Raw genomic sequence first — 15,812 nt, 5'->3', positions numbered from 1 at the left:
CGCATGGTGAGCACAGTGGAAGGTGAAGCAGCACATGGTGGGTTTTACCCATACAGATGGCTGCCCACAGCTGGACTGGTCGGTATGGTGGGAGGAGTCAGGCCACAGCCTGGGGATGAGATGATTGGCTGGAGGGAGCACCGCATTCTGTGCATGAGGAAGGGCACATGGGGCAGATGAGGGATTCTGCCCCTCTGTCACAGCCCCCCCCATCTGTCATTTCTAGTACTTGCCACAAAAGCTTCTTGATGGAGTCCATGCTGTGTTAAGGAGTGCGAGTTACAGAGCGATGTATGAGTGATGTGAATGATTCCTGCTCCCCGTGTGCCGGGGTTCACGCCGTTGCCTGGTACGCGGTATTACGTAGACGTGACATATCCCTGCTGCACATGTATGTTGTTCTCCATACACCTGACAGGTTGATTTCTGATGATTAAGTCCTTTTGGACGAAATGCGTCGGGCCGTTCTCTGGCGATCGCTATCTGCTCCCGTCTTTTATTGTATTTTATTTTTTGATCTAATAAAAGCGATGTCTTCAGTTTAAGAATTTGGGCTTCACTTCTATGAGCGCCGTATTGCGGAATCTCCGCCGTTGCTGTCTCTTTTGAGATGTGTTCCATAGACCTGTTATATTTGTCAGCGGATCAGTTCCATTCTGCCCCATCTAGTGCGCCGGCTTTTTCCTGCTGTAAAGACTCAAATCTTAACCAGCCCTTGTCTTCAGGAGCCATATACCCATCCCATGCATGTTTAAATCCCCTGGCTGCATTCAACTTTACCACTTCTACTGGGAGGCTATCCCCCGTATCTACCGTTGTGGTTTCATATTGACGTTACCTTCCTTTCGAATTTACTGGTGGGTTCTCCTAAGAACTTGGACACGCAGTGTGGGGTCCTGTGGAGCCCGGTCAGCAGCTGGTATTAAATGATGCTTTTATAAGCTGTTTTCCTTGGGCATGGGGTGAAAGAGTATTGGCTCAGACATTGTTTTTAATAAAGCCTTATTGTTCTCAAAAATGTGAAAAAGCGGCAGTCGAGCGACAAAATATTGTGTTTTTGCATCTTGGCAGAAACTCGATGGACGTGGAAGCCTGGAATTGTAATGTCGTTAAAGTGATGTATTAAAAAAGTTCCACTCGTGCCGTTGATTTATTGCTCAGCAAACCGTTGATAACTTGTTACGTAGGCGCCGTTCCTCTCTTTTCTTGCCGTACCCGCCGTATGATATTTGCTGGGTGCTGTTGCATGGCTGGTCTCCACTGAACAGCGCATGTACGGCTTATATATACCCCATTTGTCATCGCGTGTCTCCGAAGAATGATTCATAAAAATCACCGATATGTTTAATCTACCGGTAGAAAAGGTGGCATGTGGTTAGGCGGAGCTCTATGCTCCCAGGAAGGTAATATAACCAAATGCCTACCCTACGGTGGCCTGGTTGGCACGCACTCCGCTGAACCCCGTGAACTGCGGAGTCTTTTTGGTCGATTGGCTCATTGGCTGGTCTTATATTTGAACAGAACTGCCTCGGCCTGCGATTTTTGGTTCTAGAATAGTCTGTCGCAGCGTGGAGATGTGTTATGAGTAAATGTAGGTTATGTGCAGGTACAGCCACTTGCAATGCTTGAAACGAGGTTTGTTAGCGTCAAGATCTGTGCATATGTGTAGGTATAAGACTGTCAAGGCACCGGGAGCCCTCGGAGGTTTACTGCTGGCTCTCAGATTTGTTTGGTACGTCTCTTCATTGGCTACTATCTATTTTTTCTGTCCATGGCCTTCTTTTATACTGAATATTAAAGTGTATAAAGTGCTTTCTGAAGCTTCGTCATTTGACAGGACTTTTGCATGTGCTTCAGGCACGTCGGCAGGTTGTAGCTGGATTAAACCCTTTACGCTGCCATTATTGCATCGGCAGACGGGCAGGAAAATGAATAAATGGCGTTTTAAAACGGGACTCTGTTCGTTTAGCTAAAAGAAGCTCATGGGCGCAACAAATAAAAACAGATTGCCCCCTTTACAGAACGGTAAAGCCGAAAGCAGAGGTGCGGCTGGATGCCGAGATAAAGCGCAGGGAGTAGACCTTTTCGTATGTCGTTTATATAACCATTATTTTAGTATTTTTCCTTAAAAGTATAGAAACCGCCTGTTTAAAGGTATTCACGATGTGCAGTAAAATAGGACATTTCAGCAGAGGAACATTAACAATAGATGAGAACCGTTACCAATAGAAACGAAAACTCCGTACAAAAATCAGGTCATAAAAGTGTTCGCTGAGAGAATGTGCTAGAGATTCACAGTCTGTATTGTTTAGTCAGGGCCCTCTGATGTATATTTATCCAATATGACAGAGTAAACAATGTTCTCTTTAATAAGTTATATAACTTTTGGAAGAACAAAATAAATAAATAAAAAAAATAATAAAACAAATAAAAAATAATATAAACTAATAATATTTTTCTTATGTTCTATTGTAGAAGGAGGTATAATAGCCTAATCATTTTAGTTCATTTTATTGTATTTTTTTTTTATCCTTTTTTAAGAATTTGATCTCCCCTCCTCTTTTTTCCATGCCGTTATGCGTCTCGGCCATAAAGTTCTCGGTTCTCTCTGGTTCTAGATAAAGTTCTCGGTTCTCCTGCCCAGCGGCCAATAGCTGTGTGGGACTTGGTACAACAACTACCCCTTTGTCTTTCTTCTTCGCTTCTATGATGTCCCTCTATTCTAGAAGCTTAGAATGTTACAGTATTTTGTATATAAACAAAATAAAAACATGGTTTATAATAAGTCTTTGGAAAATCGCTCTTCCCTAGCCACGCCTCTAACCACACCCCCTACAAGAAAAGTGCCCCTTTTTTTGGACATTTAAAATGTTGGGAGAAGGGATTTATTGGATCACTGAAAAAAAACAGGATCTGGAACCCCCCTCCCCCAAAATAAATCCAGACAGAGCATTTAATGTAAATGTTTAAATTACTAGCCGTTTTCAGGGGTCCAGGAACTTCATTGCCAACGATGAGATGATTACTCGCAGGCTGCGCGTTATCATTTGTGCCACAAATTGAATTTATGTAACTTTATTATACTCCGGTGTGAACACCGCCCGGGGAATTAATCAGGCCCTCGTTTGATGTCATGTCTTCTCATCGCCCCCCTGCTTTGTAAGCCTGAGTCATTTGCAATAGAAATCCGGACAGAGAATCATCGCCATATATTACTTTTTCTTCCCTGTTAGAAAAATATTCCTATCCGTGCCGCTGACAAATGTTAATCTCGTTGCCGTTTATTAAAAGACGAGCCATTGCCGCAAACATAAATGTATGCGTATATTCCCGCATTTTATTTATTGCGGGGGGTTAATAGAATATTTCCTTTCTGCCCTTTTTTTGTATTTCGAACGGCTTTATTACGCTATCGAATAACAGAATAATAATGCAATTAAGCTGCCGCTAGCCGGTGTAATTATAACCTCAGCATATAACCGCGCGTTAGCTAAATATGTTACCTAGAAGCCGCAAAATACCATTATGTCGCCGCCGGTACATTCTGAAATCTGGGAAGCGGGAGACCGCGTGGAAATATGACTGCAGAGAGTTTCTCAAAGGCTGAAAGTCTGGATGTTTAGAGAATATAAATTCCATCTTTTGAAATACCGGAGTGTGCGCTGCATTAAACAGCGATGGTGGGGGGGGGCGGCAAACACGCGCCATGAAATACCGTAGCGGCAGCAGGTAATAAATGAATTTTAAATCACATTTAATAAAAAGGTTGAAGAAAAAAAAAACATTTTTGCAAAGCAATGATTATATTCAGCCGTTCGGAAGGCGGCCGGTGCTTCGTGGGTACGTGCGCCCAGCGGTGCTTTAACGAGAACAAGCGCTGGCACTACAACTGCTATTGTTCTTGCTGGTGCAGGATGATGGGTATTGTAGTGGGGGGCTGGGTAATGCAGCTATTGGGCTGTTAGCTTAGACTGTAATTGTCGGTTTTGCGTTCTCAGCTGTTATCGTACAGCATTTCCCCTGAACCTCCCCCAGTCGCTCGCTGTGTTTTTGGCCGGCTGAGGTTTGTGGGAGTTGTCGTTGAGGAATCAGCTGCAGGTCTGTATCCGGCTACCTGTTTAGAGCCGTTTGCGTGGTTCAGATTTCATACCTGACCTGCCTCCCGCCTTTCTGAGATTCACTAAGGTTCATGGGGCACAGTTGGGTTTATTAACCCTTGCCACGCTATCGGCAGATTGGCATAGTTTCTGAGATTCACCCTATCTATGGCAACAGCCTATCAGTGCCGTCTCCATTTCTACTACATGACGAATCTTCCCAACAGAAAAATCATTCTAAGGAGAGTATGTCTCTTAGTAAATAGTTCCTGAGTGTTTAGTCGAAAGTTCCAGCATGACTGGATCCTTTCATATTGCAGAGTTCATTCTCTTCTTACATGGGCTGTCTGTGTTTAACTATATGACGTGGGCTGGTCCACTTGGCTGTTGGTTGCCAACCTGCCCTCATACCCCGTTCTGCTCCCCTCCCATCACTTTTAATCTCTCCCTATCTGTTTGTGTGGCTGTAATGCCATTTAACTTCTCTATATACAGGAAAAAATCATTTTAAGCCTCATTTGAGAATTCCAGCCCCCTGAGCCGGATCATTTTATCGCCCAGATCTTTCCACCGGCTGTAAATTATTTGTAAAAATGTCGCCGGTTATTAGTGATAAATGTAATGTAGATAATTTCCGTCAGATACATTGACCGGCGCGCTCGCTGGGATTTTATTGACACGGTACTTTTTGCCAGACTATCAATCTTCCCTAAGGGATTTTTAATGAATATTGTTTTTTCCAAGCGTCCAGCCGCTCTATCCCACCCGTGGTAGGAGCCCCATCATCACGGCGTTACTGACTTCAGGAATAACTAGATGTGAATGCTAGATTAAGACGGCCCGTGATTCCGTTTGCGTAATACAGAATTCCTTGTTAATTTAATTTTTCAGCCTTTTTTCCTCCTCTAGAGTTATGGCTTCAGTAAAATATAGATTATATATAAAAAGAAATCGAGATTTGCATAAAAAAAGGGCAGCCGTGCCGAATATTTCCAATAGAAACACTCTGCAGATCTCTGGGTGGTCTTTAAGGTTACATCACAAATGCATACATGGGTTGGCATACTAGCCGGAGTGCTTCCTCATCTGGAGGAGTGACTGTGCGTGGGTGGGACTAGTCATGTTCGGGGGCAGGACTAGACCCAGATTGCCTTTCGCTGGAGGGAATGTGGGCGGGGATGAAGCCCACTCCCCTTCCTGAAGAAAGAAACGTACCCCGAGACCCGGACAAGCAGGCCTTGACCTGGAGACTGCGGGACACATGAGACACACTTGTTTCTTTGTTGTTCTTGTGGCTTTCATAGGTGAATTGCGAGTTTATATTCATATTCTGTACTAATCAGTGGAATGAGGAGATGAACAATGAAATGTAAGCATCTGTTTTCTGCGAGATAATTGCTTCTCCCACACGCACTGTCATTCTCTTTTCTATATGTGCGAGACAGCGATCCCTGCGTTGGTGCCGCATCCTATCACAATATGCAGGTCTCGCCTCATTGTTATGGAAAGATCACAGAAACGACCCGGCGTTCTTTTTGATGCCCCTGTAAACCTGCATCGTGGCTTGTTTTCCATTATGTTTCAGGTCAGGGACTCCCTTCCCTGCCATCTCATTATTTTGAAACAACTCTTGGATTGGGATCAGACTGCAGTCAAAGTCAAGAACGGCACCTCTGGATTTATAGGCCTTGCTCTGGTGCTCTAGAATTACCTTATTTTGTAACATTTGTGTTAAGTTTATTTTCAGGACCGTTGGTAGACGGATAAGCGCCTGCATGAACCCTTATCTTTCTGATTTTAACACTGATATTTATGGTTTTGTGTATGTTTTCCATGTTGGCGTTATAATTGTCTGCGGTCATGTTTTAAAGCGCTGCTGTCATTAATAGCAGTTGGAGCGGTTCAGTTAGGGGATTAAATTTCCTTATCTATCCTGCTGGCCAATTATTGAGACCGCAGTACAGATATTATTGTTATCCTTTTGGTCCGTATTGAGAGGACTAACACTTGATGTGTTTGAATGAATATGACCATAATTCATTCATGGTCATTCATAATTCATGACCATAAACGACCAGCCAGTGACACCTATGCTTTACTTTGCTTAACGCTACGTTTTGACCTGGCGGGAAATCTTCTAGAAGCCACTGCATGGTTCCCGCTTACCCGCCTGAAATGTCAATGATGTGTGCGGAATGAAGAGGAGATGCGTATTATTAGCGATGGGTGGAATGAGGTCGGGGACCGGAAACCATTACATCGATATTTGTTGCACCTCATTATGAGACAGATCTTGGAGAGACCCAACTCTTATTGGGGACGATATCTTAACCTCGTGTTCTTTGGGTCTGTACGATTCATCTCCCCCTGTTGTGAAGTTCCTGATTGTTCTTGATTGGTTCAGACCGCATTTGTAAGGTTGGAAGTGAAGAAAGGACAAGAAATTGGTCAGATATTGCTGGTCTTGCCGCATGCCGTCCTCGATTCCAGCCTCCGTGAGTTAATCGTTTCAATGAAATATCATTGCAGTTTTAGTAAATAAATCTACTGGTAAAACCTGTAATGGCTGCAGCTCACGTTAACCGTTGTTGGTTCTGAGCAGTTCATCATCTAGTGGTTTCGAAATAGAAACTTGTTAGTCATATCGACACCCACAGCTGTTTTTCACTAAATGAAAACTGATTTTTTTCTTCTTCTCGTTGTGGGCCGGGGAGATGAGAATAGCGAACGGCACCACGTCGAGGATCTGATTCCAAGAATTCCACAACCACCAACACAAGAGCTGAATGCGTTCAATCAAAGCCGAAAATATACTTTAAAAAAATTGTTTAATATGCATCCGTAACCTTTTGAGTGTTTATTTTCTTCTCATGATAATCTTCAGAAACTGCCTACGCTCTGCTTTTATTTTCATAATCTTTCAAACAAATAGTTTTTCAGAATCTTTGACTAATTGAAATTTTTGAGATTTTGCATCTTATGAGGTGGCCATTGGAGCATTTGGCTTTATATCTTGTTCTGAATATATTTTCCCGGTTAAATTGTTTCAGACCACTGGATTCGCTGGGACTAAATACTCAGTGTGCATTTTTATGGAATTCTGTTGTATAATGGGGCAAATTCCTATTCTAACCTCCCTTTTTTTAATGCCGTTTGACTTCCATCAAAGGGGATGAATAGTCCTAATTCTTAGAAACTTCCCAGGTATTGAGGCCCAACGCTCTTCTTCCCCCTCTTCATACCCTAGCTGGCAGGGGGCAACTGGACAGGCATGGCTTGGTAGACCTGGGGGGGGGTTTGGACTCGACAAGAAGTGGGTTGGAGCTGAAGCCCCATCCGTAGACCAGAAAGCTGGCTTGTAGGTCTGAGCCTACAGGATGGACTCAAAAAGTTAATCCCCGTAGATCGAGTGAAGACAAGGCTGACGTTTCCATGAAGACAAGGAGTCGGCAGTGTAGGCTCCTGCTTGAGTGGACCGGAAACACTCTGCCGTGATGGCCGACTGAGGGACACAGCTGGGCCGTTCCTTTGTGTTATGGGTTTACGTCATTTCTAATCATTGCTGAAACCTGTTTGATTCCTCCGCTGATCCGCACGCCGTCCTCTGGTGATGCTTCTCCTCGTGTGTATGTCATCATCTGGCTGCACTTTGATCAATTATAGATAGCAGATGTTTCAGTTTTACGCGTTTCCACTAGAAAGTCATGTTTTTTCGCTTTGAACTTGCGCTGGCATCTCTGGGCTAAAACATCTTCTGGGGATCGGCCCGAACCGGCTGAGAACACCGTAATATTTAATACTTTTATAATTACTCCTAAAATATTACTTTCCGGTGCACGATGCCTCCAAGGCTGGATTCCCCATAAGATAGAACTGAAGGGGCAGTAATCTCTCTCTTAGGGTCTCGTTCTGCTCCTTTACCTTCCGGACAGAGGAACGCGTTGGCTGCCTCGCTGCCGGGGGTTTATTCATAGAGGGCGTTTGCTCTGTAACAATATTCTGGTAAATTCACACTCGATCCGCATTTTGGGTTGAAAGGAACAGCCTCCGATGCGTGCTTCCCTAGAGGGAGTTTTGGGATTCTCTAAAAGAAATGGGTTATTTTTAAAGTTCCGCAGTTAAGTTATTCTATTGAGCGGCTTCTTCTCCAGACGTCGCTGTAAAGAAGCTGCTGACACGCGAATCTTTTATTCGCATTGATTTCCGGTTGGGCTTATTAGTATTTGATTACGTACGCGGGCTCTGCAGCGACCCGTGTATTTTAATTTACTGCAAACGGAGATTTTAATTAACATTTTTTTTAAGCGTCTTCGAGCTTTAAACGTAGAATAAGTCGGTTAGCGTGCTTTCGGTCCCAAGCGAAGGGATCGAGCGTGCAAGTTTTATAAACTCTTATTTCATGTTATATACCGGCAGATATCTTTCAATTGTGGCCAAACCATCATATTGCTGATATGTTGATGCACATGGGGTGATTTTTTTTTTTTAACCCCTTCAATGCCACGGTTGTGGAGCAATCGGGCAGCAGAGTCTGGGCTGCTCCGTACGAACGATCAAAGGCTTGGGTGGGGGCTCGCTCTCTTGCTATTAATGGTCTGCCCAGACTTCACGGTTGCCCCCACATGGGGAAATTTTTAACCCACGGTGTACCAGGTACATCTCTGATCCTCAAGCCATGTTTTTCCCACGATCTACCTGATAAGTCATTGGTCGCGAAGGGGTTACGTTATTTTTTTTATTAGCATTTCCTATGAAGAGGATACATCACACACATGACTCTCCTTATATAATTGACTGTTCATTTAACAGGTTTTTAAAGGGACAGGCACCCCCAGGTTTATCAGCAGGATTCTTTATTTGGTAAAAGCTACTATTGAATTGTAACGCATCACTTGTGTTCCCTGCGTGCTCCACGTATGTTTAAACGGGAACGTTCTTCTATGACACGAGTTTTAATATGCAGCAGTCTATCAAGGTGTTCCTGTATAACACACAGAACATCTGTCTCCCCCGGCCAGCGTAGTAGAAGGTCCGTGGCATCTCCCAGCTGTCGGGTGACGGATGGACGGTGCGTTCCCTCCGTGTTAATGCTAATGTCGTTTGGTCCCAGGCTTCTTCAACTCTGCTGGTGAACAGCAACCTTCCGAACCTTTTATTGATCGCTTATCGCTATGCACACGAAAAACAGGCTCGGCACTCCGCTTATGGAACAAGCCGCGGCTGAAGCGGAAAACAGGAGATAATAAAAACTATTAGCAGCGAATAACTCTGGGAGGATTGGCCTTGAACTTTCCTCGGCGATTGTACCGAGCCTGGGTGTAAAGCGGGGGCATCCCCATGTCTGAAGGCATCAGGAATGTTTTTTTATTGCTATTTATTAACGTAGATACGGAGAGGGCTTTTATACACAATGCACAGTACAGGGCCTTAAGATTGTGTACCCGAAATCAGTGACCCCAAAACAGACGTCTCATGTTATGTTGGCTGCAAATATTTCTGCCCAGGTCTCTTATTGGGAATGAATGAATAAAAGCCTCGTTTGAGCGGGTTGTTTCTGTTAGTCTGTACAGCGCTGTGGAATATGATGGCGCTATAGAAAAGAATACATAATAATAAAATGCTCAATATCTTGTCATACTCCTACTCGTGCTGATTAATGTGAAGAAACAAAGGTGTTTTATCCTCTTCTGTCCAATAGATTGTAAGCTCATAAGAACAGAGCCCTCTTCTCCTTCTGTACCAGTATGTTTTAACTCGTGCTTATTTTATTCTCAACTTTGCATTGTCTTTTTAAATATTTGCCCTTTGTAACTGCGCCACGGAATCTGCTGGCGCTATGTGAATGTAAATGTCGGCAGTGGTTGATAGATACTATAATACTTATAATAATACTTATACCGTGGTAAACATTAACCCATTTTTCGAGCCTTTTTTGCTCATTTTCTATGTTTAAATGAAATGGCCGGGTCTGCTGAGCTTTACACTTTGTAACAAAATGTTGCGTTAGAAACATTATTACCAGGTCTGTTCGATATGCAAACGTTTCCCAGGAATCATCGAACGTCTAAATATTTTCCTTCATTCAATTATGTGATGCAGAAGCAGGCACTGGTTTCCATAACTAATATTATTATTCTTATTATAATATTATCACCCAACCTAAATCTGAAAGAAAACACTTAACGGCACGAGGCTTAAATCCACGTGACCCCAGGGGATAAATAAGACCCGGGTGCCATTTACATCCTAAATGGCTTCGTTCTTCATCTGACTTCTGGGCTGGTGGGACTCTTGAAGCCGAGAGCGCCTTAATGTGGCCGGTTTCTTGAGATTTATTGTGCGGCTTTTCGTGTTTCGCCTCCATTTTTGCCCTGCGTTGCCTGCTTGTGGTTTGTTTCTGCTCACGTTTTTGTGAGTTTGTATCTACGCTTAGATTTCCCATCATAGCCACTACTTTGCCCAGACTGGCGTTTGGCGGCATCTCCATCACCCTCAGGCGCAGATGATGTATCCGCGTGTCAGACTCTACTCGCATCTCCTCCTGGGCGCTCGCCAAGTCCCGACGCCTTAAGCGATGAGTACGTCTGGATCTCGTACGCTCTTCTCAGCTCTCTATACTTTTCTCCTTTTGCTTCCCCGATGCAAACAAACAGCAGTTGAAATTTCAGCCGTGTAACAAGGTGATTGTTCGTTTTGGGTACGCCTGGTCGCCTCGTAAATTGTCACTGCTTCTAAAATGCTTTCTCGTAAAATGAGCTTCTAAAAAATGTTTTCTGCTGGAAGTACCGCTTCCCGCCGTCCACAAAAAAAAAAAGGAACCCTGTCTTCTAAAATACCTCTTGATCTTCAGCACGGCGTCTTTGATTGATGCCAAGATGGATTCATATGAGAAGCGTTGGAAGGAGAAACGACTCGTTAGTTCAAATTGTGCATGATTAGATATCCATTAAAAAAGGGTTTTCTTATCAGCTGAAGGTAAATCGACACAGAACAAGAGTTTTAAAGCAAAGATTGTAGACTGTTTTAGTTCTGGAATATTCCACGCGTGTCCTCGTTGTGATATCACATAGCGGTGTACTTGATTTAAGTCACAGAGATATTATTGGTATTTAATGGCTGATTTATCAGGGTTTCTTGGTGTTTGATCCAAGGGTGACTTTTGGATGTAGTGTGACGCGCAAGCTTTTACATGGTGGCCACTTACCCGGAATCTACTACTAAGTTGCGTGTGTATCAAAAGGAACCGACCAATCAGCAAGAGGATCGTGCACAGCTATTATTACAATATATAATATATATAATTTTTGGCAACAGAATCTTATAAAAGAGAGATTTTCAAAATATATAGACCTTCTTTTTATTAAAAGGACAGTTCAATGTCCCTGAGAGGGCCACTAAAGAATGTAGGAGCTTCCCTTCTCCATGGTCCGATTCCTGCCTCTGATTGGCTGCTTGAAACGGCCAACTAGGATGGACTGGCGGTAAGTATTTCACATGCACGGAGACGTGATCGGAGACTGCAAAGAGGCTCCCTTATTGTAATGGTTGGCCATTCACTTTTTTTTTGACGATATCGCTTGCAGTGACGCTGTTGGTTTTCAGCTTTTGATGCAAATCGGAGTCCGAGTGTTTTTTGAGAGCTGTTTGCGGCGCGGAGAAAACCCTGACCCGCACGGTCTGTTCGAGACCTTTTTAGGTGGGTGTCTGGAGCGCTGCGCAAAAAATCTAAAGAATCGTTCTCAGGAATGCATGCTCGGACAATCCGTATAAATGATTCTATTGTATTAAAATAGAAAACTCGCGTAGCTGGTTACATAATAATATTATTATTATTCCGAGAGACCAACTTTTTTTTTTTAAGTTGGCGTTTCCATCGTCTTTCTGTTTGTTTTTTTCTGTTTAGTTTTGGACACTTCTGCCAAAATAATGTGTTGGCGCTTTCTGCTGAGCGCGTATCGGGAGATGTAAACTAACCGTTTTTGATTCAATTTATTTTATACTTGGAAAAGTACTTGGACGCTGGAATAAAAACCAGTTTTTCTGCATCTTAATGCGGCATAGCAGATTATTTTTATTTCTTTAAGGAAAATTTCATTGCGTTTACATCATACAACTTTTGTAAACTCTCTGTAAAAGAGAGAGTTTTGTCTCCCTATTTTGTAAAGATTTCCGGTCCGCATCAATCCTTTGCTCTTCCTCCTTGTCCCGTACGGGGTCTCCACCACTCGCCATATCCATTTCTGCGGACTTTTGTTTTTACGAAGATCAACCTTTTAAGCCCTGAATGTGAAAGCTCCGTAACCTTTTTTGCTTTATTATTTTTCTGAGAGCGCTCCAGCGCGTGAACATTTAACCCCATATTTATTAAACCCTTTCCTTTTATCTAACCTTTCCCTTTGGCCTCATAACAGTCTTCGATTCACTTATTACGTTTTGTTGTCCTCTAACCCGACCATTCATTCTGTATCTTCTCTCTGAATTCTAGATTATTAGTACATTTCTAGCGGCTTGCTCTCCAGAAGACCATAGCGCGGTATTCTAGGCGTAACCGGTCCATGGAAAGCGACCAAAAGTCCCTTTTTGATGCTTTATCTTTCTGTAGAACCCGACGTCTCACTGGCTTTTTTTGCTACCTATGAATCTGTAGGTCAATTATTTAATAAACCCCAGGTTGCTTGAAGATTCTTCAGTCCTTAATGCTGATTCCACGCACTTTGAATAAAAAAGTATCTTGTGTCGTGGGCAAAAAGGCGTCTTTCTGGATAATTATTGTAAAAAAATAAAATAATAAAAAAAAAAGTTTAATTGGCTGGAAACATCACTTTTTTCCCCCAAAAGCGTAATGTTCTTCACACTTTGGTTCACGTGAAGACCAGAGCAGAATAACCAGACCCTACCCATGAGCCGCGCTCCCCACAATTTTGATTTGGCGGATCACCGTGCCCCCAAATCTCCCTGCCTAAAAGTTCTTTTTGAAGTTTTGGTACTTAGCGATGTCCTGGTTATGGAGCCTGCTATATAGTAATACGGCCACCTCCTGAAAGAGTCTCCTTTTCTTGTTGCTGGGTGTTTTTCCGAAAAATGCGGGATAAGCAAACCTAAAAGGTTCTTCATGCGTGATTCTATCTGAAGGTTTTAGCATAAAAAATGAATGAGGATTTGGAGCCACGTGAGATGTTCTGAATGAAGCTGAACGGAAGGAAACGCGGCTATTTTTATCCGCATGCAAAGTCCAGTAGAAAGCGAACGCTCCTTATCTGTGTCTTCTGTCGATCTTGGCCTCCTGTAGCTGTGGACGAGGCGGCTGAGAAATCCGCGGGATCAGAACTTTTATCTCGGCTGCCTTGTAAACTTGTCTTCTGCTACATAAACGCGAGAAATATGGAGCCACGCCGGCCATAGGAAGCATTAGTCACACAAGCCTCGGATGATTGGAAATTGACAAACGCCGGGCGATTTTATACGACAGATTTTAAAGCTTTACTCTCCAGCTGGTAACGGCTTCCTGATGCCCGTGTCCTCAGCACAAGTCATAACTGTTTTTTAACTCTTTTGTATAGCGTATATTGTTTTACCGTTCCGGAAATGTGAGCGGATGTTGCATGCACCCCATTATTATATATGATCCTAGAAAACATGAAATAGAAAAGCCAGCTGGTTGGGGTTTAGCCATTGGGTTTGTAACTTTGCCAAAGAGCTGCTGTTGGCTTCAATTATCAATAAAGCCATTAGGGGGGGGGGTCACATTGGCGTATCGTCCCGCGATGCAACCTGCTAGAACAGGCCACCAACGTAGATCGGCCATCGACTGTTTAAAGGCCTGCTTTGCATATTAAATTCGTTTTGATCTTTACATTGTGTCTGTAAATCGGAATCTCATGGAGACTCCTGTGCTGGTAAAATGTATCGGCGCGATGAGCTTCTACAGAAGCCGGAAATGACGTCTCACATGAACTGGAAGTGAACCTCCTTAGGTGTCCTTTCTCCTCTCGTCTCACGTTGATGCTGAATATGCGGTTTTAATGTATTTTTCCCTCTAATAAATCTGCACCGCGGTTCATCAAACATTAAGCACGTTATAGATCAACCTCACAGTCACAGCGCTCTCCGTACTTGAAATAAAGACGTTGTTTGAGGCTGACACCATAATATTTCATTGTATGTAATTTTCGGTTGCTTGACGTTTATTGGTTGGATTTATTGTCCTTGTATCTCGTTTTTTTGTGAGATGTTAATAAAGGAGCTGGGGTTAAGTATCCTCCACGTGGCAGCGCTGTGAGGATCGCCTTTTTTTTTTGTAAATAATGCATAGAATAGTGTAATTATTTTTGTCATTGCTTTCTGTTGGGTCCATGACGCTAATTCCCTCGTAGAGTAGAATGACGCAGCTTTGGCCGAGACCCTCAGCTGAAGCCTGCGTAGATGCGGCCTTCGGAGGCGTCGTGTGCTGAGATGGCTACGAAATTCATCTCGCGCCTCCTTCCTGACTCGGCGGCACCTCGGCAGGGTGCCACGTTCCACGCCGTGATATAACACGGAGCCCAGCACAGGAAAATGTGAATTAAATGGAAGAAGCAAAATCAATTTCACAGGAGACGGCTGGTGCAACCTGGTTTGGAGCGTGCCCTGCGATGAACCTGTGCATGCGGTGGCGTATCGTAAAAGATTTCAGCAAGTTCTTACGCCACAATGAAATAGATTTAACCAATATGAAAATAGACCTTTTTTCCTTCATAATGCTTTGATCCAGTAGATCTGGAGTTAACCGTTTCTAGAACGGGAATCCGCCGTGATATATTTTTAACGTATGCATCCAGTCCCATCTTTATTATGGTTCTAAACATTCGTATTTTAGGTTTAAAGCAAATTATGTATTTTACTGGTCAATACACTACAATGGTCTTTATAGTGTAAAATAAGCAATATACCAACTTAACTTCTTGTTCTCATGATCTGCATCTTATTCCTCCCCATTAGGGGAATATGCCAGCCATAAAATGCACTTCAATGCATGTGGTGGAGACCAATTCAGACTCCAGTGTTCACCGGCTGAAAGGGCTACTATTGATTTCAATGGGAGTGCTTTTCTGCTACTGATTGACTACTTCAAGCAGCCAATCAATGGCAAACATTGTGTGACCATGGACGAGGAGGACAGCTGCAGCAACAGGGCTGCAGTTGCTACCTTAGGCATGTTACCATAAGCATCCTTTTTTTATGCTATCTCTACCCTGATGGGGTTTTTTTTGGTTCTGTCAGCCTTTATCAGCAAAGGGGGATGAGAAGAAGACCTCAGACCAGGAAACCGATTGGATCATCGCCAACTATAGACACAAAACAGTCACAGTAGTTGGACCGCTCCGCGACACAGCAGGCTCTGAAGACGCCGTCCTCCGACGTGTGTTTATAAGTCTCTTTTCTTGTAATTGTGCGAACTCCATAACAACATTGCTAACCAACAGTTTAATTTCCCTGCTGCCCCCAGGTATGGATGTTTATTACATTTTTTTTCCTTCAACCAGTCAACTGTGAGAAATACTATTTGAGAAAAAAAAAATGGCCTGGTGAAATATTGGATTCCGATGGCAGTTGTAATATAACATACTACAACATAGGGTTTATTTGGCTTTGTAAATCATTGTAGGAAGGGAGAAGCCCGAGGCTGTAACTAATGACCGATGCTAGACCCCCCCCCGTCTCTTTTAAATGGAGGTT

At 43.3% G+C, this 15,812-nt stretch overlaps 1 protein-coding gene across 2 annotated transcripts in view; it reads left to right on the top strand.

The window, feature by feature from the left end:
* The window catches only part of RPTOR (regulatory associated protein of MTOR complex 1), a 92,560-nt gene that overhangs the window by 372 nt on the left and 76,376 nt on the right, over positions 1-15,812 (top strand). The gene's annotated exons all lie outside the window — the stretch shown is intronic.

This window comes from Spea bombifrons, chromosome 13 (genome assembly GCF_027358695.1).
Source record: "Spea bombifrons isolate aSpeBom1 chromosome 13, aSpeBom1.2.pri, whole genome shotgun sequence".
Taxonomy (NCBI): Eukaryota; Metazoa; Chordata; class Amphibia; order Anura; family Pelobatidae; genus Spea; species Spea bombifrons.
Note: the sequence above shows the minus strand (reverse complement) of the source record. Positions and strands in the feature narration are given on the sequence as shown.